The sequence below is a fragment of the Solea solea genome, chromosome 16 (genome assembly GCF_958295425.1).
Source record: "Solea solea chromosome 16, fSolSol10.1, whole genome shotgun sequence".
Classification (NCBI taxonomy): Eukaryota; Metazoa; Chordata; class Actinopteri; order Pleuronectiformes; family Soleidae; genus Solea; species Solea solea.
Window position 1 is genome coordinate 10,399,785 of NC_081149.1, and position 25,143 is coordinate 10,424,927.

At 38.7% G+C, this 25,143-nt stretch overlaps 1 protein-coding gene and 6 non-coding genes across 9 annotated transcripts in view; 1 reads left to right on the forward strand and 6 right to left on the reverse strand.

Annotated features, from left to right (window-relative positions):
* Window positions 1-25,143, forward strand: part of gjc1 (gap junction protein gamma 1) — a 54,887-nt gene that overhangs the window by 18,259 nt on the left and 11,485 nt on the right. Inside the window, exon 1 of one of the 3 annotated variants that reach the window (XM_058652997.1) lies at window positions 22,738-22,935. The exons of the other annotated variants lie outside the window; for them this stretch is intronic. The gene's annotated coding sequence lies outside the window, so the exon portion shown is untranslated. Of the gene's footprint in view, window positions 1-22,737; window positions 22,936-25,143 lie in introns of those variants that run through there. 3 annotated transcript variants of the gene reach the window in all.
* Window positions 10,993-11,064, reverse strand: trnac-gca (transfer RNA cysteine (anticodon GCA)). Its single transcript has one exon. It is a non-coding gene; the product is annotated as a tRNA-Cys (tRNA).
* Window positions 13,190-13,261, reverse strand: trnac-gca (transfer RNA cysteine (anticodon GCA)). Its single transcript has one exon. It is a non-coding gene; the product is annotated as a tRNA-Cys (tRNA).
* Window positions 14,059-14,130, reverse strand: trnac-gca (transfer RNA cysteine (anticodon GCA)). The gene has a single exon. It is a non-coding gene; the product is annotated as a tRNA-Cys (tRNA).
* On the reverse strand, window positions 14,889-14,960 carry trnac-gca (transfer RNA cysteine (anticodon GCA)). The gene has a single exon. It is a non-coding gene; the product is annotated as a tRNA-Cys (tRNA).
* Window positions 16,549-16,620, reverse strand: trnac-gca (transfer RNA cysteine (anticodon GCA)). Its single transcript has one exon. It is a non-coding gene; the product is annotated as a tRNA-Cys (tRNA).
* Window positions 16,803-16,874, reverse strand: trnac-gca (transfer RNA cysteine (anticodon GCA)). Its single transcript has one exon. It is a non-coding gene; the product is annotated as a tRNA-Cys (tRNA).

The window sequence follows — 25,143 nt, forward strand, 5'->3', positions numbered from 1 at the left end:
GCGGCCTAATGTTCTCACGGCCCTTCACTCATCTCGTTCCCTCCGTCCCACTCTACCTCGCTTAACCCGTTTGTCTTTTCGCCGTGCATCCCCAACGTCTCTCCTCTAAGGTCAATCCAGCAGAGCTCAGAGAGCCATTATTCGTGGTTACTCATAAATCTCCACGCTAATCAGCTCCTGTACACATCAGCTTTCAGGGAACTACCCCCATGAGAGCAAGAGAGCCATCTCATCAATAAGTGAGGAATTTTCTGTGTGTGTGTGTGTGTGTGTGTGTGTGTAGTCATTGACCCCTGTGCTGAGGTCTGTAAATCTTTTTTGCTCTGTGTGTGTGTGTGTGGGTTCCTCAGCCCGTTCATTGCCTGTTAGCAGCTGGAATAACATTAAGGCCTGTATGAGGACGTGTGGTCACTGAGCTACATCTACACAAACACTCAACGTAAAAACCTCGTTTTCTCAACGCCAGCTTTATCCGCCACAGATGTCGTCCATCTCTCCTTTTAACAATTAATTCAACTCCTACAGTTTATGGGTTTTACCTGAAAGGGAGAGTTTGGGTTTTATGAATTATGTGTTATGACAAATTGTCAACACTAACTTTGCTGAGCACTTACACTTAAGTATATATATCTATATATATATATATCTATATATATAGATATATATAGATATATATATATATATATATCTATATATATAGATATATATAGATATATATATCTATCTATATAGATATATATAGATAGATAGATATATGTATATATATATAAATATACAATAAATGGCTGCCAGCAGGGACGAAAGAAAAAACTGATTTTATCCACTCAACAAAAGGTTCACTAAATAATATCAATGACTGCTTTCATTTATTATATCACAAGAATATGTCATGTTATGCTGGACTGAAGTTTTTGTGTGTCGCTCACTCCTCACCAAAGGCCATACAGAAACTCATTGATTTTACGTCACGGCACATGAGAGTTACTGATTCACTGCTGCCTCCTTCAGTAAGTTCAATTGTGTTATTCTATGACTGGTGTGGAGTGGTTTAGAATCCTTAGTTTGGATTTACACGTGACACAAACTGACCAAAGGAGGCAGCTGTTGACCGGCAGCTCCTGTGTCACCACCAGCTGAAATTGTTCATTTTTTTCTTAACTTCACTACAGTGTCACTGCACTCCTTATACATTTATTATACAGTATATCAATGTAAGAACATCATATTCTTCTCACAGCTACAATTAAATTATACAGCATCATGACAAACACCACATGAACATTGTTATTACCTATTTTACTGTGCGGAACTAAATGCCTTGTTAGCACAGTCATTTATAGAATAGAATCTTTATTGTCATGGTGCAATGAAACTGTTAAGATAGCAGCTTAAAAACAACAACTCATTTAAAAATGCAATGTAGAAATAAGAATAAATGAGAGGGAAGTCCACAGTGAAGGGGGGGGGGGACTTCCATGATATGATATAAAAAGGTGCTAGAGCTTATCTTTGTTGGTTTGTCCATGCTCGGATGGTTCAGTCTGCCTGAGGGGAGAGTGGAGAACTATGAATGTCCAGGGTATTTTGGCATGAGCATCATGTGAAGGAAACTGGAGAACACTTGGAGGAACATGTTGTGACTTGTATCCCGTAGTCATTCCGATGCTCAGGTTTGTCATTATGAATAAGGGACCTTGTTGCTTTAAAATCTGGCAAAATTATTATCTCAATACATGGTTTCAATTAGGGACAACGATGCACAAGGAGGGAGAGCTGAGGTTGACTTAGAAAAAACACTATATACACACCCGTGCATGCACTGAAACTTCTCTCACATTGTTTTTAAAATATAAAACGTGAAACAGCCCGAGTTGTGAGTTATACTCGTGCCTCTCCTGTGTTTGATTCTCAGTGGCTTCCATGGACACTGAAAACAGAGCAGTGCACATAAACACCGGAGCAAAACTCCACCCTCCTGCCTAACGGATAAGATGAAAGTAGCACTTGTGCTATGTGTTTACACTTTCAGGGGGCATTTGGAGTTGATACTGAGTTTTTTTTTTCTTTTTCTCCCCCTGCTTCACATTTCACGCTGCAGACTCTTTCAAACGTTGCTACAGCATCACAGAACTAAAGAAATAAGAGAGGAACCTAGAAGAGTACTGAACAGCTGAATCTCCTGAGCTCCAGTTACATCGACAGTATCTCAGATTAGGGGCCACACGGTTGGTGTAGTGGTTAGCATTCTTGCCTTTGCAGGAAGAAGACCCCCGGTTTGGAACCTGGTCGGAACAAGGTCCTTTTTTTTTTGCATGGACTTTGCATGTTCTCCCTGTGTGTGCTTGGGTTTTCTCTGGGTTCTCCGGGTTTCCTCCCACAGTTGGAAAATGTGCAGATTTGTGGATTAGGCAAATTGGACACTCTGAATTGACCGTCAGAGTAAATTGGACCTGTGATTGACTGCCGACGTGTCCATGGTGTGACCGCACATTTCGCCCTATGTCAGCTGGGATTGGCACCAGCGCCCCCTGCGATCCTCATGTGGAGGATACAGTGGTAGAAGATGAATGAGTGAGTGCCTAACATTACTTTACTAGACATGGGAATAGGTTAATGATTCATTTTTGGTGAGTTTGTGTCATCAGTTAAAATGTCAGAGCTTTCAAAGAGCGTTCACAACAGCTATTGCTGTTATTAATAAATCATTTGTCGTCCTTTAATGAAGTGTTTGCTGTTAGCACTATGTCATCTACACCTGTGTGTAGAAAGTGTCCTTTAAATCTGTACATTGTTGAACATTTTCACCAGAAACAATCATTGCTAGAGACTTTTGGGGCGGCGGGTGAAAGGAAACCCAGGGGCCCTCACGTCAAAATCTAACCAAGTTTGATACCAATTGGGATGACAGGTGTAGCGAGTGTACTTACGTTTTCATTGCAGTCTGTTCAATTTTAAAATAAAGGCTGTTTTCACAACATTGTTCTTGCTGTGGACAAATATCATCCGCCTGCTTTGTCTGATTGATTAGTCATTATTTATTTATGGTTAGTTATCATAATAATGTCGTTTTTCTTCAAGCAAAAAAACATGTGACAGTCATTTTATTTCCTGCTTCACAGTAAAATACATTTGAGCTTTGGACAATCTGAAGATTTTGCTTCAGGCGACAAGAAAAAAACCAAACATTTGTATTGATCTAACAGTCGATGGACACAAAAATATTGGGCAGCAGTGGAGCTGAGGATTTAGTTGCAGCCCTGAAACCTGAAATCTTGCTCAAGGAACAGCTGTTTTGGTTACGGTTGGGTTGCAAAGACGATATCTCGCCCACAGGCATCGCGTTGTGTATGTGTGAACTCCACATGAAATGGCCCATCATTCACAGTCAGTGGCATGCGGTGTATGTCATGTGCAAAGAGCCTGTGTGCGTCCTTATGGTCCTTGATTGATGTTGATGACGAGGAGGAAGTGGAGGTATTGGAGGGTGGGCGGGGGATGGGGACGGAGAACAGCAGTGTGAACAGAAGCAGGGAGGTCAGTGGAGCACAGTGTGTGTGTGTGTGTGTGTGTGTGTACAGTAGGCGCCCACAAGATGGAAGGTGGGGGATGGTGAGGATCTGGGGACACTATTGAGCTGAGACCCAGCCGAGTCCTTTCAGATATTATAATACGTCCTCACTGTGCACCACGACGTGGGAGCAGCTCTGTTTCTTTTCCTGCCCTTAGTGTCAGACTGTGAACGTCGTTGCATGAGAGCTTTGTCTCGGCTCAGAGCTCAGTGCCATGAGCTGAATCAGGGCTCTCCATTCATGCACTCTCTGCCATTCTGTCTCATTAGACTGTGAGCGCCATGTGTGTGTGTGTGTGTGTCGAGTGTATTATTGTGTGTGTGTGTGTGTGTGTCGAGTGTATTATTGTGTGTGTGTGTGTTTGTTTCTGTATCGTGTGAGAGTAGATTGCTTTGCTCGCAGGGTTTTGTTCAATAGCATATGTGTGCATCCGGCGTGGGTCAGCATCTGTATCCATGGTGTGTGTACAGATTATATTTGTGTATCATGTTTTTATTCTGTAGTATAGATGAATGTAAATGTTAGGGCCCCGCATGAAGACGTTAGTTTTTTTGCAGTTTAAACTCTAAATTTCAAGAATAAGTCGACATGTCGAAATGAAACTCTAAATTTTGAGATAAAAAAAATAATAATTGAGAATGAAGTTGGACTATCATGTCAAGAATTAAGACGACGTGTCAAGGTTAAGGTCAAAATTTCAAAAATGGAGTTGGATTAAGTTGACATCTTGAGATTAAACTTGATATTTTGAGAATAAGGTTGGGATATCAGGTTGAGATTTAAGTCGAAATGTCGACTTAAATCAAGTTTAAACTCGTCATGTACATGTTGGCCCTTACATAATAATCAGCCCGTTATACAATTTGAAACAACACAATTAGTCAATCACATTTAGAATGCAATTGAATCATTCCAGTTTTATGTTCTATGCCAATTTAAAAAAAATAAATGCAATAAACAAATCTTAGAAAGAGTTCTTATATTCAACTTTTCATTCTCACATTAGAACGTCGCAGTAGCTCCATCTTAGTAAATGACTGTTCTAAAGCTGGAAATGGAAAAAGGAAAAACTACCTTTTTACTAGAATTGTAACCAAATCTCTCAAGCCCTTCTAGCTACAGTATAACCAATACAAAAAAACATAATGCCACAATATCAGACTGTGATTTTATTGTAAGTCGCTTTGGATAAAAGCGTCTGCTAAATGACATGTAATGTTACATCGTATCAGCTCTTTCCAAAGTCAGTCAAAAATGTCCTGCCCCCGGGCGAGACGTGGAATCGTCTCACGCCTTTGTGACTGCATTACTTTTAAGGCCGGCTACGAATCCTTGACCCAGAATTTTCCTCTTTTTTTTTTTTGCTTTACACAAATGTTGAGCAGCAACATGCAGAGGGACACGAGTGTGTGTTTGAAATGCAGCATCAGCGCTTTCCTCTGAGTCACCTCTCATCACCACCACTCTGCTCTTTGTGTCCGTCAGTCTTTCAGACGGCAGAATGGCCCCCACAGTGAGGACTCAGGCTGAAAGCTGCAGCTGCTGCTGCACACACACACACACACACACACTCACAGATGGAGAGAGCTGCTCCTCCCTGTTTGTCTAATAATTTGTTTTGCATTAATAGCCAGACTGATGCCATTTAAATCTTCCGCTTCACTTCACTCAGTGCTAATGCAGCCACATAAGTGGGTTACCAAAGTCATTTTAAAGATAGCTCAACCTATTAGCTTTAAAGTCACAGCATAAAAGCAGGGTTAGGGTGCAAGAAATGCAGCCATCTGCAGATTATAACTGTAATTTAGATTATGCCACATGCTGCAGAAATGTCTTTGTGCACACATACAGGATTAAGTTGCTTTGATTTTGAATGGTTTCATATGGAGTATCGTAATAAATAACAACAATAAGATAAGGTTTTTTATTCTTATGTGGTTCATCAAGAAATAAAGAAAAGTCTAAAGTTAGAAGAAAAGACAAAGGTAAACATATGTGTTTGTGTAAATATTTACAACATGATAATCAGTGAAATGAGGTTACTTTTAATCTCTTCACTATACTGTGTGTTTCAGTGAAAAACACACGTTTCGTTTAAACCCTTCATATCTGTTGCCGCATTTATGGGAATTACAGTTATTATGGAATATAAAAGTATTGAAAGCCTTTGTTGTCATCGCACAGGAACAGTAAAAGCTTTAGGTACAACATAATTGTAGAAGCCTAAGGTCTAAGGTGCAGGAGAAAAAAAAAGAATAATAAAAAAATGACTAAATGTAACAAACATAAAATAAGATTGAGATTAAGCGTTTGCATAGCAACCACAAAATATCTTAATTTACTTATTTGTCGTTGTCTCTGTGGATACACATGCACAAGAAAAATGAGATCTCATTTCTCGACCATAAGTGCAGTGCATAATATAAAAAGTTATAATACGTATATTAACACACTCAACTTAGTGTTCAACATTTCTCTCTCACCCAGAGCAGCTGTACAGGATCAGCATTTATGAGGAGGGGACATAATCTGTTAATAATAAATAACTTAAAATTTAACTGCATAAGTTTGGCAACCCTTCAGTTACAAGCCCAATTCCCTTTCACTTGGCCACAGGTCGCCCACTGTGATGTAAAGCGCTGCGCCACCTGGATCAGGTGCAAGAAAAAACTGCACCTTAAAGAGACCAAAAATGACTTCACTGTGACTTAAAATGTAGTTTTTTTTAATGCCACGCTTCGTGTTTTATGTAAAAACTCTGCATACTTTCTGAACTGCTAAGAGTTGCTGTCACATTTTGTATTTTTCACATATCATAAATATTTATAAACCACTCAAACCATTCAACAACTGCCAAATGCTTTTTGCCCATTTATCAGGAGGATTTTTGCGCTGTGAGTCAAACCTTCCAATTCGCATTCCTCATTTCACAGCATAAACATAGGATTCTGGAGTCAGCTGTGCTCGCTATTTATACATATTTTGGACATTATTCAAAGAGTCCTCATCTGTCTCGCCGGTGAGGACAGATGAGGACCCCCCCCCCCCCCCTGTCATCTCAGCTCCTGCAGCATTAAAGATATGCTGCTGTAAATGAAGTCATTCCCTAATCCCACGTGTGCTGTATGTACAGCCCCCTCTGACGAAGACTCACCGGGGAGAAAGTGCCGTAAGACTTTGAGGATAATATTAGTTTGGTGATAGAGTCATAGAAGATGTGTGAGGGAGTGGCACACGCACACAAACGCACACTAACGCACACTAACGCACACTAACGCACACACTGTGCATCCAGGTGTGTGTAATATTCAGCAGCAGCAGTTGCCTCAGGGGCAGATCTGTCTGACAAGTGAATGCATGATGTAATAAATGACTGGCCACTTCCCTGGAGACTGTGAATAATATGAATAAGAATAACACACACAAATACAGTAGTTTTCTCACGCACATACCTAAACACACACACACACACACACACACACACACACACACACACACACACACACACATATTTCCTCTGCCCTCCAAACCTGTCATCCAAGACAAAGGTGCTACACACACACTCACAAGTTGGATTTCGATTACACCCAGAAATGGGCAAAACTTAATAATCGCAATAAAAAGCCGTTAATGGAAACACCTACATTTTGAAAAGCCTCTCAGATATCACTTAAACATTTTTACGCTCTCATGAGGTTGTTTTCCCAGACGTGTCGATATACAGTATAAAAGATCCTCACAAAAGTCTAATGGAAACACTTTACATGTCACGGGCATCACCGGACACGACGTAAGGGAGGGATCACAGAAATCAGTGGCCTCTGCCAAGGGTTTTGCCTTTGAACGATCACCCACTGCCTTTGTCCTCTGTTGAAAAGATAGAGTCTCGCGGGGCGAGATTTTATGAGAAAAGATGTCACGAGACTGGACTTAAGGCTCACACGCAAAAACAGTAGCCATTGTACTATTCTTCTTAAGACGCTGCAATGATTTCCATTCATTCGGACAAACGTGAACAAAGCTGTTTCCCTAACCTGAACCGTAACCGTGGTTAATGCCAGTTAACAAGTTCCTCAGACATGAGGTTCTGCCTCATTAGGACCAGGTTTTGGACTCCATGAGGACGACTGGTCCTGGCAAGGTCAGTGTTTAGGCCAGAAAAAGTCCTAAAGAGGCAACAAATACAAGTAAACACACAAATGAATTGAATATGCTCTACATGTGCCCGAAGACACAGCAACAAACATCTAATTTGGAGTTGTTCTCAATCTGACCCACACACAAAAACATGCATGTGCATGCACACACACACACACACACACACACACATACACACAGACGGAGAGTGATAAACAATACCTCACACAGCAGCCATTTCCCCCAGGAACACTTTATTTTACCATAAAGTGCCTGTTAGATGGTAATTTGGTTACATGGACATTTATTTTTATCTCTAATTCAAACATAAAGAGTATATTTATTATATGTCAATACATTCCTTAACTCACACACAGATGTTCACATATGCCCTTCTTTCCTCCTCCAGCTCCTTCTCTCCTCATCCTTGTCTCCCTCCTTTCTCGTCTAATGAGTTGTTGCAGGTGAGCTGCAGCCTGAGGAGAGGGGAGACGTGTGCGGAGCTCCCGTGTGTGTTTGTGTCCGTCTTCACGTACACAAAGTTCACACACTCACAGAAATGATGCGCGGCTGTCTGTTCACCTCAGATTGCAACTGAACTAATTACTGATGAGAATCTTAAAGGCAGAGGAATGTTCAGGTTTGATGGCAAAGCCTGAGATGAAGTGGTGGAGATGAATGCATGAATCAGCCAATACTGAGAGTCCACAGCTTTAAAATTCCTGTTTTCTTCTCTAGTCTGGATGAAAAAAGGTTTGGAAAAGTAAATGATTATCAAATAAAACACACACTCTGCAAAAGATCTGTATGATAAAGTAATAATATTGTGAGAATAAAGTCGTAATCTTTTGAGAAAAAAGTTGTTATACTGTGAGAATAAAGTCGTAATATTGTGAAAATAAAGACGCAATATTGTGAAAATAAAGACGCAATATTCTGAAAATAAAGTCGGAATTTGTGAGAATAAAGTCGTAATATTGTGAGATGTAAAGTCGGAATATTGTGAAAATAAATTAAAAAAGGAACTATATTGTTATGAAGGGGGCACCCAGATTTGAACTGGGGACCTTTTGGTCTGAAGCCAAATGCTCTACCACTAAACTTAATATTTACCAGTGATTGGTGACTCCAGATGAAAGTATTTCATTTCTGTGTGGATCTATATATACAAACATGATTAGCATTCCACATAAGTAGTCACAGCTATGATTGTATATAGTGTATATTATCAAGAGTGAGGAGCCAAGAGTTTAAGAACGGTCAACTTCTTCTCCAGCCAAGTGTCCAAGCACTGAGCCATAAACACAGGTCTGACAGTGGCTTTGAGATCACAGAAAGGTGCCACGGTTCATATAATCTGAATTAGCAGCTTCTTTGCAAAACATACTAAACCTTTATATGTATCACAGAGCTTATGGGGTTTATTATTATTCTTCGCCTGCATCGTCTAAAGTCTCCCTACAGTGCTTTAAGCCTCTTGATGTTTGCTCCTATGTGGTATTTAACATGCTGCAAAGCTTGGTCACACGTGCACCGTGTATGGTAGCCATAAACATTGACCTAAACTATAAACTGTAGCATCTCTCTTTAACTTAAGCTGTGTTTGATGCTGAAACACACGTGTAGGGCTCAGCTCAGTACAACAGAGCAATGTGCCTTTAAAAATGAAAAGATACAATTAACGTTTAACATTTATGAGGGAACAACAACATGTTGAGCTGTGTTTGACACCAAATTGCCATAGTATATACTATGCTGTCCAAAATCACCCAACAATGTCATAGTATAGTATGTCGTCCAAAATCAAGCAAAAATGTGATATTATAGTATATTGTCCAAAATCACTCAAAAAAGTCATAGTATAGTATGTCGTCCAAAATCAAGCAAAAATGTCATATTATAGTATATTGTCCAAAATCACTCAAAAAAGTCATAGTATAGTATGTCGTCCAAAATCACCTAAAGAAAGTCATAGTATAGTATGTCGTCCAAAATCACCTAAAAAAGTCATAGTATAGTATGTCGTCCAAAATCACCTAAAGAAAGTCATATTATAGTATGTCGTCCAAAATCACCTAAAAAAGTCATAGTATAGTATGTCGTCCAAAATCACCTAAAAAAGTCATAGTATAGTATGTCGTCCAAAATCACCTAAAAAAGTCATAGTATAGTATGTCGTCCAAAATCACCTAAAGAAAGTCATAGTATAGTATGTCGTCCAAAATCACCTAAAGAAAGTCATAGTATAGTATGTCATCCAAAATCACCTAAAAAAGTCATAGTATAGTATGTCGTCCAAAATCCACTAAAAAAGTCATAGTATAGTATGTCGTCCAAAATCAAGCAAAAATGTCATATTATAGTATATTGTCCAAAATCACTCAAAAAAGTCATAGTATAGTATGTCGTCCAAAATCACGCAAAAAAGTCATAGTATAGTATGTCGTCCAAAATCACTCAAAAAGTCATAGTATACATGTTGTCCAAAATCAAGCAAAAACGTCATAGTATAGTATGTCGTCCAAAATCACTCAAAAAAGTCATAGTATAGTCAGTCAGTCAGTCATCATCTACCGCTTTATCCTCCGCCAGAGGGTCGCGGGGGGTGCTGTGCCAATCTCAGCTACATCGGGCGATAGGCGGGGTACACCCTGGACAGTTCGCCAGACCATCGCAGGGCCACACACAGATAGAGACAAACAACCATTCACTCTCACACTCACTCCTATGGTCAATTTGGAGTGTCCAATTTACCTATCCCCACATTGCATGTTTTTGGACTGTGGGAGGAAGCCGGAGTACCCGGAGAGAACATGCAAACTCCATGCAGAAAGGCCCTTGTTCCAACCGGGGCTCGAACCCGGGTCTTCTCGCTGCAAGGCGAGAGTGCTAACCACTACACCACCGTGTGGCCCGTCATAGTATAGTATGTCATCCAAAATAACTCAAAAAAGTCATAGTATAGTATGTCCTACAAAATGAGACAAAAAAGTCATAGTATAGTATGTCGTCCAAAATCACTCAAAAAAGTCATAGTATAGTATGTCGTCCAAAATCAAGCAAAAATGTCATATTATAGTATGTTGTCCAAAATCACTCAAAAAGGTCATAGTATATTATGTCGTCCAAAATCATGCAAAAAAGTCATAGTATAGTATGTCGTCCAAAATCACTCAAAAAAGTCATAGTATAGTATGTCGTCCAGAATCAAGCAAAAATGTCATAGTATATTAGGTGATCTTTACCCTTATGCATTTAAATGTGAACAGGTACCATGTTGTTGTGAAGGGAGCACCCAGAGTTGAACTGGGGACCTCTTGATCTGCAGTCAAATGCTCTACCACTGAGCTATACCCCCTCTGATACAATTAGGTGGAGATGTGACACATGTCAGAAACAAGGCAAAATATATAACTTTACATAGCCCAGTGTTGCACACTAATGAGCAAACCATGCAACCATCACATGCTTACATATAGCAAAATTTACTGTACGCAATTTCAGTCACTACAGAAATCAAAAGTCATAGTATAGTATGTCGTCCAAAATCAACTAAAAAGTCATAGAATAGTATGTCGTCCAAAATCACGCAAAAAAAGTCATAGTATAGTACACATATGTCAGAGTCAAGGCCCGCGGGCCGGATCCGGCCCGTGAATGAGTTATCTCTGGCCCGCGGGATGATATTTAATTACTATTAAAACCGGCCCGCAGTATTATGTGCCCGCAGCACCATAATACTACAAATCCCAAGATGCACTGCGAGTGCATTGACGCGTACCGAGTGCCCGCAAGCGAGCGCGATCCCGTGTCTTCTCTTCATGAGCAGCATCACAGTCACAGTGGAGGACTAAACATCGCCGTCAATTTTCATCTCCCTCTCCCCCAAAATGGCAAGGTAGAAGGTAGACGCTGAAAACAGGGGGTTTCAAGACAGGTGGGAGGCAGAATACATGTTTACCGAAGTAAAAGGAAAGCCTGTGTGTCTTGTGTGTGGAGACAGCGTGTCTGTTATGAAAGAATATAACTTAAGAAGGCACTATGAAACAACGAAACACACAGACGCACAGAAAGACAAATACAAGAATATGAACACAGAACAAAGGCTACAGAAGGTAGAAGAGTTAAAAAGAAATCTTTGAGCTTTGAAGGAAAATTACATTTTGCTGTTTACCTGTTAAAAAAAAGAAGAAAAAACATTTTCAATTTGTTACTGAAAGAGCCTTGAGAAAATATTGCAACTGATTTTATTTATGTTTTGCTTAATTTAATTTAATGATTAATGTTAAGTGCAATATAGGCTGTGTTATTGGTATTGGTTCAATATGTGCAATAATTGCGAGTTTTAATAAACATTGAACCAGCCCGGCCCTCCACTTGTACCATTTTTTTTATTTTGGCCCCCCGTGTATTTGACTTTGACATGACTGGTATAGTATGTCGTCCAAAATCAAGCAAAAATGTCATAGTATAGTATGTCGTCCAACATCACGCAAAAAAGTCATAGTATAGTATGTCGTCCAAAATCACTCAAAAAAGTCATAGTATAGTATGTCGTCCAAAATCACTCAAAAAAGTCATAGTATAGTATGTCGTCCAAAATCAAGCAAAAATGTCATATTATAGTATATTGTCCAAAATCACTCAAAAAAGTCATAGTATAGTATGTCGTCCAAAATCACTCAAAAAAGTCATAGTATAGTATGTCGTCCAAAATCAAGCAAAAAAAGTCATAGTATAGTATGTCGTCCAAAATCACTCAAAAAAGTCATAGTATAGTATGTCGTCCAAAATCACGCAAAAAAGTCATAGTATAGTATGTCGTCCAAAATCACCTTAAAAAAGTCATAGTATAGTATGTCGTCCAAAATCACCTAAAAAAAGTCATAGTATAGTATGTCGTCCAAAATCACCTAAAAAAGTCATAGTATAGTACGTCGTCCAAAATCACCTAAAAAGTCATAGTATAGTATGTCGTCCAAAATCACCTAAAGAAAGTCATAGTATAGTATGTCGTCCAAAATCACCTAAAAAAGTCATAGAATAGTATGTCGTCCAAAATCACGCAAAAAAAAGTCATAGTATAGTATGTCGTCCAAAATCAAGCAAAAATGTCATAGTATAGTATGTCGTCCAACATCACGCAAAAAAGTCATAGTATAGTATGTCGTCCAAAATCACTCAAAAAAGTCATAGTATAGTATGTCGTCCAAAATCAAGCAAAAATGTCATAGTATAGTATGTCGTCCAAAATCAAGCAAAAATGTCATAGTATAGTATGTCGTCCAAAATCACCTAAAAAAGTCATAGTATAGTATGTCGTCCAAAATCATCTAAAAAGTCATAGTATGTCGTCCAAAATCAAGCAAAAATGTCATAGTATAGTATAGTATGTCGTCCAAAATCAAGCAAAAGTGTCACAGTATATTATGTGATCTTTACCCTTATGCATTTAAATGTAAACAGGTACCATGTTGTTGTGAAGGGAGCACCCAGAGTTGAACTGGGGACCTCTTGATCTGCAGTCAAATGCTCTACCACTGAGCTATACCCCCTCTGCCACAGATAGGTGGAGATGTGACACATGTCATAAACAAGGTGAAATATATAACTTTACATAGCCTAGTGTTGCACACTAATGAGCAAACCATGCAACCATCACATGCTTACATATAGCAAAATTTACTGTACGCAATTTCAGTCACTACAGAAATCAAAAGTCATAGTATAGTATGTTGTCCAAAATCACTCAAAGAAGTCATAGTATAGTATGTCGTCCAAAATCACCTAAAAAAAGTCATAGTATAGTATGTTGTCCAAAATCACGCAAAAAAAGTCATAGTATAGTATGTCGTCCAAAATCAAGCAAAAATGTCATAGTATAGTATGTCGTCCAAAGTCACGCAAAAAAGTCATAGTATAGTATGTCGTCCAAAATCACTCAAAAAAGTCATAGTATAGTATGTCGTCCAAAATCAAGCAAAAATGTCATATTATAGTATGTTGTCCAACATCACGCAAAAAAGTCATAGTTTAGTATGTCGTCCAAAATCACTCAAAAAAGTCATAGTATAGTATGTCGTCCAAAATCAAGCAAAAATGTCATAGTATAGTATGTCGTCCAAAATCAAGCAAAAATGTCATAGTATAGTATGTCGTCCAAAATCACCTAAAAAAGTCATAGTATAGTATGTCGTCCAAAATCATCTAAAAAGTCATAGTATGTCGTCCAAAATCAAGCAAAAATGTCATAGTATAGTATGTCGTCCAAAATCAAGCAAAAGTGTCACAGTATATTATGTGGTCTTTACCCTTATGCATTTAAATGTAAACAGGTACCATGTTGTTGTGAAGGGAGCACCCAGAGTTGAACTGGGGACCTCTTGATCTGCAGTCAAATGCTCTACCACTGAGCTATACCCCCTCTGCCACAGATAGGTGGAGATGTGACACATGTCATAAACAAGGTGAAATATATAACTTTACATAGCCTAGTGTTGCACACTAATGAGCAAACCATGCAACCATCACATGCTTACATATAGCAAAATTTACTGTACGCAATTTCAGTCACTACAGAAATCAAAAGTCATAGTATAGTATGTTGTCCAAAATCACGCAAAAAAAGTCATAGTATAGTATGTCGTCCAAAATCAAGGAAAAATGTCATAGTATAGTATGCCGTCCAAAGTCACGCAAAAATGTCATAGTATAGTATGTCGTCCTAAATCAATCAAAAAAGTCATAGTATAGTATGTCGTCCAAAATCACTCAAAAAAGTCATAGTATAGTATGTCGTCCAAAATCAAGCAAAAATGTCATATTATAGTATGTTGTCCAACATCACGCAAAAAAGTCATAGTATAGTATGTCGTCCAAAATCACTCAAAAAAGTCATAGTATAGTATGTCGTCCAAAATCAAGCAAAAATGTCATAGTATAGTATGTCGTCCAAAATCAAGCAAAAATGTCATAGTATAGTATGTCGTCCAAAATCACCTAAAAAAGTCATAGTATAGTATGTCGTCCAAAATCATCTAAAAAGTCATAGTATGTCGTCCAAAATCAAGCAAAAATGTCATAGTATAGTATGTCGTCCAAAATCAAGCAAAAGTGTCACAGTATATTATGTGATCTTTACCCTTATGCATTTAAATGTAAACAGGTACCATGTTGTTGTGAAGGGAGCACCCAGAGTTGAACTGGGGACCTCTTGATCTGCAGTCAAATGCTCTACCACTGAGCTATACCCGCTCTGCCACAGATAGGTGGAGATGTGACACCTGTCATAAACAAGGTGAAATATATAACTTTACATAGCCTAGTGTTGCACACTAATGAGCAAACCATGCAACCATCACATGCTTACATATAGCAAAATTTACTGTACGCAATTTCAGTCACTACAGAAATCAAAAGTCATAGTATAGTATGTTGTCCAAAATCACTCAAAGAAGTCATAGTATAGTATGTCGTCCAAAATCACCTAAAAAAAGTCATAGTATAGTATGTCGTCCAAAATCAAGCAAAAATGTCATAGTATAGTATGTCGTCCAAAATCACGCAAAAAAGTCATAGTATAGTATGTCGTCCTAAATCAATCAAAAAAGTCATAGTATAGTATGTCGTCCAAAATCAAGCAAAAATGTCATATTATAGTATGTTGTCCAAAATCAAGCAAAAAAGTCATAGTATAGTATGTCGTCCAAAATCATGCAAAAAAGTCATAGTATAGTATGTCGTCCAAAATCACTCAAAAAAGTCATAGTATAGTATGTCGTCCAAAATCACCAAAAAAGTCATAGTATAGTATGTCGTCCAAAATCACCAAAAAAGTCATAGTATAGTATGTCGTCCAAAATCACCTAAAAAAAGTCATAGTATAGTATGTCGTCCAAAATCACTCAAAAATGTCATAGTATAGTATGTCGTCCAAAATCACTCAAAAAAGTCATAGTATATATAGTATGTCGTCTAAAATCACGCAAAAAAGTCATAGTATAGCATGTCGTCCAAAATCACACAAAAAAGTCATATATAGTATGTCACACAAAAGAGTCATCATGAAGACACACAGTACAGTTAGTCTTGTCCTCACCTTGTGCTTTTTGATATTCACGCCACACAGCAGTGTAGTGTGTGGGGTAGTGTTCTCAACGGGCCTGAAAATTACAACACGACCCGGCCCGCCGGTCTTTAAGCCCGAAACCGTCCCAGCCCGACACACCATTATGAATTGTCCGCCATATCATTGTAGCAATAGCAGTTTTTGAGAGCATAGCTGTTTTAATTTCACTATACTATCAACTGGAACCATGTTGTTGTGAAACGGGCACCCAAACTTGAACTGGGATCCTCTGGATCTGCAGTCAAAGGCTCTACCACTGAGATCCAGCCCCATACACACTGTATGCAAGACTCAGTGTATATAAGTATCTCGTCATGTTATTTGTTGATGCTGGTGAAAAAGTCTCAATAGTTTAGTGTAAAATATCAGGCATTGGGTTGAGTTTGCTGCAGAAAAATGGTTTAGTTACGCTTTAAATTTTGATCCTACCAGTTTGAGGGGAGGAACCTTTTCATCTGCAGTTTAATGCTGTGCCACTGAGCTATATCCTCTCATGTTGTATTAAACTGTCTGCTGATCAAATGTCTTTTACTGTGTTGTTTGACAGCTTCACTCAGAATGGACACTACAACTCACACATTTTAATAATAATAAGGACATTTCAGATGAATACAGTATAGACATCTGCACTGCATCTGATCAGTGAAATGCAGGGCAATGAATAGTCAGATTTTAGAGTGTGAAATAACAAGTCAGTTCAGTTTTAAAGTCCTTAGGGGGCACTCAGATTTGAACTGAGGACCTCTTGATCTGCAGTCACATGCTCTACCACTGAGCTATACCCCCCACTTCTGAACATGTATCTTTTAATTACCTCTGGCTGCACTATATTGTCACGTTTGAATTAAATGTGAAACTGTGACATTTTATGGTTCCTTTTTTTTTTTTTTTTTTTCCAGCTGAGTTGCATATAATAGTTCTGTAATTCATCACCATAATTTAGAATGTGTAATAACTAACATGGCCTCAGGGGGCATCCAGATTTGAACTGGAGACCTCTTGATCTGCAGTCAAATGCTCTACCACTGAGCTATACCCCCTCCTGTAAAGTGAGGTGGAGATGTCACAGATGTCATAAACAATGCACACTATATAACTATATATAGCCTAGTGTTGCACACTAATGAGCAAACCATCCAACCGTCACATGCTCACATATAGCAACATTTACTGTACACAATTTCAGTCTCTACAGAGGAAACTGTAACTGTCTTTTTTAACTGCGTCTGCTCACAATCTATTTTTGGAACGCACGAAGACAAACATTCACGTTATCGCTGTGTGTAAACACGCACGGGGGAGCGAGTGAGAGTGGAGGCAGCCAGAGCTGCAGAGGGAACCTCCTGACCTGCCGTTAAGTCTTCAGCCAATGAGTTACAACAGTGGCCGTGACACCAGTGGACCTTTGTCCACACATTTCCCTTCTCCCTCTGTCTCCACAAACAGCACAAGACGTCATGTGAGCCTTTCTTTTCTTTTCCCTTTTTACCAATCACCACCTAAATCGAATAGTTCCTGACTTTGACCACAGCCTTCATGTCATTATAAGCCACCCTTTACTTTCTGAGTTATGGATAACAGGATCACAGGATAAAAATGCAGCCAAAAGCATCACTTCCTTGGCGGAGGTGCAAAAAGAGATCAGAAGGCTCCACTTCACAGTTTGACACTGTAGTTTTATATTGTTTGACTCTCTAATATTTACACCGCACGCATAACTTACAGTCGCAGCTACTATTCCTGCACATGACTGTGTATAAAATATGCAGACAGAGTCGAGAGGTTGCAGTTACTGGTAGGCGAAGTGATTCAGCGGCATTTTAAGTCACTCGACGATTGAAACAGGATGTCGAGGAGGAGGGGGAGGAGGAGGAGGGGGACATACAGATGAGAGCGTTAACTTCACAGCAGCAGATGAGCTAAAGTCAGTCCGTCTCTTCACACTTGACATCTCTGTTGTCATGGAACATTTGTGGAAATCCCCCTCACAAGTTGACCATTCAAAGCACACCGCGCTGTCGTCTTCTTGTTGAACTGCACAGTTTTTATTTTCATCTTTAACTTTTAAGGCCCCGTTTCATGATGACACTGCTGTCTCTTCTGCTGCCACTCATCTATGGCATTAGATTTGTGTCAACAACACTTTTCACAAAGCAAATAAAATATCGATTTAATCATTCAAAAATATTGCTCCCTCACTTCTTTGCAGCGTAGTTTTTTGTTTGTGGGCGGGCTTTAGGAAGCTGGTTACTGAGTTTTGGAAGTAAAGTCTCTGAAGTTTATAATCTGACAAATGTTAGATATTTACAATTATTTTTTCGGATGTCGAAGGGGAAAACTTGCCAAAACTCAGTAGCCAATCAGCAGGCAGCTTCCTAAGGCCCGCCTACAAATCAGGGAGCGCAAAGAACAAGAGTATTTTCAATCAATAAAATACAATATTTTTGAATGATTACGTCGATATATTTTTAAAAAAAGTGCTGTTTGCTTCGTGAAAAGTGTTGACACAAATCTAATTCCATGCTCCCTGAAATAGAGACACATCTGTCTCCTGTCGCCATTTTATTGTGAACACCAACAAGAAAACGACTGACACACGTGTCACTCAAGACTTCTCATAATGCTTTCATGTTTCCGTGGATGATATGCTGTCAAATGAGCCAAATTATGTTGGCTTTTGCAAAACAGGCTGAAGGATTATGTTAGAGTTAAGCAACTCCATCATAATCTCCTCCGTCTATGATCTGTGAGTGTGATTCATGAGGACAGAAGATTTGAAATGTTGCATTCATTATGACAAGCAGTGACACAGTTAATATGACTAATACCCATGACTACATGCATCATAATACAGTATGTATGATATATATATATATATATATTTATACAAAATCTCTATCTGCTGAGCTACATACTAGTATAATTTTAATACTGACATCAGGACAGATTTATGCAGCAAATCTTTTCTCACGCTGTATGGAATTAATGGATTAATGGATTGTTTCGATCTTTTCATTTTTGTAATTGTTTGGGGCCATAATCGTAATCGAAACACAAGTTTTGATTAATAACACAGCCCTAACTCCAATGTTTTTTTTCTTTTTCGTCTATTTTATTGCTAATAAACACTTGTCAACATCCAGATGACAAAGTGATTCACTAGTCAGAGATTGTAACACAGTTATCTGAATTAAAACACAAGATTTACATAACAGATCCTAAATCCCCGTTAAAAGTAATCACTAAGACCTTAAAATCTATTCTAAAAAATATCGGGAAACAGTGTAAAAGACAAAAAACAGCAGTGACGGGATCATGTTTCTTATACCAGTTCTGGACAGTGTGAAGTCGATCAATAGATTTTGGCACAAGCAGGTAAAAAGGGCTGTTGCAATAATCCAGCCATGATGATTTTGAGGCGTGACAAATGGCCTCTCTGACTAACTACAATCTGGGAACTTTTCAGCAGCAACCAGGCTGCAATTTGTCTTACCTCCTTCACAGCAGTCGGAGTCGATCGACAGCCTCTGCATCATTAGCGCCGGTCTCTGTCAAGCTCGTCGTGTCTGTAAGGAAGCCAGGACATCATTTCATGAAGGCACCGCAGGCGGCGAATAGGAAGTTTTCATCTTTCCAATGCTGGACGGAAGACAAGAAACCCATCATGATTATTAGCTGCTGCACAAAATGGTTCTTCAAAACATTTGCCAAAACAGCTAATGTTAAATTAAAGCAGTGGAACACGTTCATGATCTGTAGTATGAACGAATGAGTGAATGAATGGAGGGGGATGGATGATGAGCGAATGAGACCTCAGGGCCAACATGTAATGAGGTATCAGCATCTCAGATATCTGCTGATTTATTCATTTATTTGACTTTATTTATCCTTTATTTAGCCAGAAAGGTTCCCATTGAGATACAACATCTCTTCTTACAGGGAGTCCTGGTCAAGATAGCAGCACACATAGTACAAACAGCTACAGACACAAAACAATTTAATTTTTATAAACCTCACAACAGAATATAAAAACTAAAGGTAAGTCGTTAAAGGAGAGTAACATTGAACATTTTAAATCACCTTTAAAGAGCCACCTCTTCTCCTTCAGGATAAGAATAGTCAACCCGGATACTTCTGTCTAGATTTTATTATTTTATTATGTTACTGTTTTACTTTATGTTTCTGCTGATTTAGAGTTAAGGTCAACCTTGGTTGTTTTTAAATGTGCTCTAGAAACAAAGAAGTTGACTTGACTTGACTGAACAGGATCCTTAATCCGAACCCCCTCCAATAGGCGATGTAAAACAACAACTTTCGTTCATGATGGTCCATAAAACACCTATGAGGGTGTTCAAAGAAGTGAAATTATAGTTTGCAGCTCATTCATAGAATAGAAGCAAAGAAGGAAAATGCAGTTTTCATGGAATTCTGAGGAACCTTAAAAAAAAAAGTGTGCAGTAAACAGAAAAGGATAAAAACAGGCGTAGGTTTTTGTAGGTGGAGCCGATCTTACAGCAGCTCAAAGCACTTCAAATGTCCTTTTTGGTTGCCGTAGAAACATGGCAGCACAAGATGGCGGCATCCTTAAAGTAAGACCCTTCCCTAAAGTACATATATTCTAAAGTTAAGAATATTTTAAAGTGATTGTACACATTTACAAACATGTATGTATATATATCCTAAATGTTACATACTGGACCTTTAAGATAATGTATTTGGTCATCACTTTCACCACCAACCATAATTTTAGACACTCCGTCTAAAATTATGGTTGGTGGTGAAAGTGATGACCAAATAAGTGAGGAGAAGAGTTCTGGATGAGATCTTCTGGTGAGAAATACTTTGAAAATACTTCACTTTATCTGCAGTCTCCACCGCTAACAGGAAGTGACAGTTGTTTTAAAAAGTAATCGATCACAGAAACCCTTTGGCCGGCTGACTCTGCAAACATGGACATGGTAAACAAACTCACTTTCAAAATGAGTTAGTGTTTATTTCTGACAAGTTAGAGTTCGGGCATCACACAACTTCTTAATAATCTGCTGTCAAACCACTTATAAAAGATGCCTTAAATCTGAATGACTGTCAGTAATTGCCGCCATTAATGCATTAGTGCTTAATGCTCACACTCGTCATATAATTTTACCACCAGTGGATTATTTTGTTTTTTCCGTGATACTTTTGAATAATCATAAACCGTCATATTTACATCTAGACGTCCATAAAAATTCAATATGGTTATTAAAGTGAAACTGTCAAATTATTCAAGGTTACTGCCAGGATGAGAAAATATAATCATTTCTACTACTTAATTTTTATGGAACCCATACACACACACACACACACAAAATGCAATATATTAAAGAAAGTAGTGACTTTGAAGTATGTGAGATGAACTTGATGAGGATTTATACTCTGCACCCAGTCTGTGATATTTGCTGGGTCATTTATAAATTGAATCTCCAGTGACTACAGACCTCTGCACACAATGTCATATCACACATTCCCATAGATGGGATTATTCTTATTATTCTTATTGATGAAATCACAGTGAACTGAATGTTATTCATTTGTAAGAGCTCCTGTTCCACATTGGCAGACACACACACACACACACACGGTCTAATAAGGCGGCAGCAATAATTCCTCCCACTTAATATTTTATGGAGCTCAGACACTTTTTATGAGGTGTTTGTTTCCACTGAGACTTTGTTATACAAACACGTTTCCTTTCTGCCAGCCAATCATACTTTTACTATGTCTCTACTCAGCCAGAAGCATTTAGTATAAAGTACATGAAAGAGATACTTGAGAAAAAGTACAAGAAAAATCACTTTTTATAATATTACTTAAGTAAAAGTCTTAAAGTATATGACATTGTCTCGAGTTGAGTTGTCTTTCAACTGGAAGGTTGTGGGTTAAATTCCTGGCTCTGCTAGTCTGTGTGTGTCCTTGAGCAAGGCAGTAAACCCCATTGCAGTAAAGCAGCTAATCAAAAATAGAAAAGCACTATATAAATTAGGGATGTATCTACTTCTTCTTTTTAGGGAGTATCTACCGATACCGATATTATTCCGATACAGTCACTTATGAACAAATATTGTTCTCCCAAAAAGAAGAAAAAATAAACAGCCCCAACCATGACTCGGTTAAAATACTTTTGCTGATTTTTATTTACATTGTTTTACATCCGATCTAGTGATTTTGACCAGTATCAGACCCATACCAATACTGACTGATACCGATACCCATCCCTGATATAAATACAGATCATTACCGAAGCTTCTTCTTCTTCTGATTTTATTTGCTCATAACGAGTAACAAAGATAGTAGTGGATGTACATAAAGTGCACATACGAGAATTGTGTACAGTAATGAAGTATTTGTATTTGTAGAAGCTTAGAAAAGGTCATGCAAAGTCTCAGCTCAGCAGGCCACATTCATTTGTCTAAAATACATTATTAGGGTTGTAAAGCTTTATAATTGCTACCCTCACCATTTCCTAAAAAGCCCCGTCCTGTGCAGCTCCTCACTGATGGACAGAGGTTTCAGAAACTCAGTGGCATGTGAATCATTTACCTCCAAAAACCACGCACTTCGACTTCCATCCTCTTACTGTCTTTCAATCCCAGACCTCCCCTCCCTTCTCCCTCACTCTGTGGGTCATTAAAACCCCACCATGACCACCACCACCTCCTGCTCATTCCTTCTCATCATCACCACACAGACAACACACACCCTCTGCCCCACTCCCCGCCCCCAACCATGACCCAGTTTGGAGAGGATGAGGGGGTAAGTGAGGACCATTATGAGTACCAAAGAGAGAGAGAGAGAGGCAAGATGTTCTGCCTCCCTCATTCCTCTGGCTTTCAGGAAGAGCTCGCACTTGGTTAAGCACACACACTGAGTCTCTTCATGAGAGGTCGGCTGCGGAGGTGCGTGCTTTGTTTTCACTTTTTGTTGTTTTTTGTTTTCTTTGGATGTCAGCTGAGGTTCATGGGAATGTACAGGAGGGTAAGTGAGGCAAAGAATCACAGATGAGGGGCCTCAGGTTAAGAGACAGAGGACACAGGCGCTGGCATCTGGCAGAGGAGTAGACCAGTGAGTATGACGCTTCCTCATTGTTTGTGCCTACTTTTTATTATTTTGTATTTTTGTATTCGTTGACATTTGGAAAGTTGATCAGGACAATCTGGACATTAAAAGTCTGGTGTGGTACTGATCTGATAAGTTATAGATGTATACGAGTACACACACACACAAAGAGGCTGCTTCCGCCGCAGAGATTCTTCCTGTGACATATGGAACCGTTTTTTTACCCTTTGGACACTGTTAATGAGGGAATTTTTTAGTTTCCCACGCACACAAACACTTCCACCCTCCTGCAAAATGAAGAAGAGGAAGAGCAGCTCATTAATACATCCTGCCAAAGAGAAGACCTCATCTCCACAATTACCGACAAAAACCAGGCTTTACGTTCAACCCACGACAAAAAAGCATAGTTGCTATTTTTGGACATTAAGATAACTTGATATGAATTCCTTTATGTCTTCTGTAATTGGTATGAGTCAGAGGCCCAAACTGGGGCACAATGTCAACTCAACGCTTTGGAATTTATACTTTATTTGTGTTTCATGGCCACGTGCATGCCTGTGTGTGTGTGTGTGTGCGATCATGTGTGTTTATGTAAACACATGCACCAAACAAAACTGGTAGAGATTAAGTCTGTGTAATTAACGTGATGAATAACTCTGATAACCTTATACAAAGTGACTCTTGGCATGTTTTTAACCACTTCAGGGAATTGTTTTATAGGAAGTTGCAGGTCAGGAAAATAAGAAAAATCCATTTTATACATGTATACATCTATATATATATATATATATATATATATATATATATATATATAAATAATAAAGGAGCTTATCCAGCCCTTCTGAGCAAGAGAGGGGAAACCACAAAATAAGAAACCCCCTTGTTCTTTTTAAGCCAAGCATGTGCTGACAGTTGCTACTCTGCAGCATTGCTGTTGTGGTTCCCTGAGAATTCTCGAGCGAAAGCTGTGACCTTTATCGTGACATAAAGTCTGCGGTTCATCAGCATCAAAGCAGCCACGGTTTAACGCACACATGATGAGGATGATGATCCAGGTTGGTTATCATGGACAGATATCTGAGCAGCTACTGCAGGAGCACGTTAGTTTGATCTGTGCGGGAACAGGTTGAAGGCAGTGGCCGTCGAACTCACTTGTTGGCATCGGGTTCATTATTTGGTAGTTTATATCATTTTTTATTCTTAGTTTAAACACAGAGCAGCTATCTTAATACATACAGTACTGTATATTTTATTCAGACATGGTTTTTATTTTCATTTTCACAAACTATATAAACACACCTGGACAAAAAGTAAAAAAAAATTAAAATTAAATCTTTAAATTAAATTTGTGAAATTTGATCTGTGCCACGTGAGCAATAAGGGTTAATAGAGTGTGAGCACTGTGTGGCGCTCACATCACAGACCTAGATTGTGCCTGAATTTCTGTCTCATCCCAATTCATTATTCTCGACTTTGCCTAGTCTTTAATTTAAAGGTGTTTCCTTGATAGCCAGAAAATCAAATGTACTTGTATACGCGCACACACACACACACCAAACACTGCAGGGGCATTTTAACAACTGGCAGGTTGCAATTATTGTTTTAGTTTGTAATAATAAAACACATTTAAATTGTACTCCTTCACTCAGCATAATTAACCTCTCTCTGTTCTCTCAGTTGGAGGCTTTAATTCTCTTTCTGACTTCCCCTGCCTGTTTCCTCGCACAGATTTAGCCTCATATCGTCTCTGTGACTGCAGATGAACAATCTCCTCAGCTTACTTATTCTCCACATATTACAAGTAATACTCAATTTAAAGTTTAATAAATAAAATCATATGTGTCTATTTTCAACAACAATCCATTTTGTATAATAAAAAGTTGCTCACCTAATATTGTTTCATAAATAAACATGGGCATATCATGATATTTTTTAAACATTCATGTAGCTGGTGAAAAATGTATGAGAACACGTACAGTATCATGATAAAACATCTTTAGGTTGCTGCGTCCATCATGCTACTTCATGTAACATTCATTCATTCATTCATTCATCACGCGAGGCGGAAAAGCCGAGTGCATTTCTGATGAAACAACAGGAAAAACCTCGTCGCTCGGTAAAAAGACTGCACTGAAAGTAATCAAAACCATGCGAGGGTGTGAAAATGAGGGTTTTAAAGGCAGCAGAGCTCAAGACAACACAAGATCAGCAGCG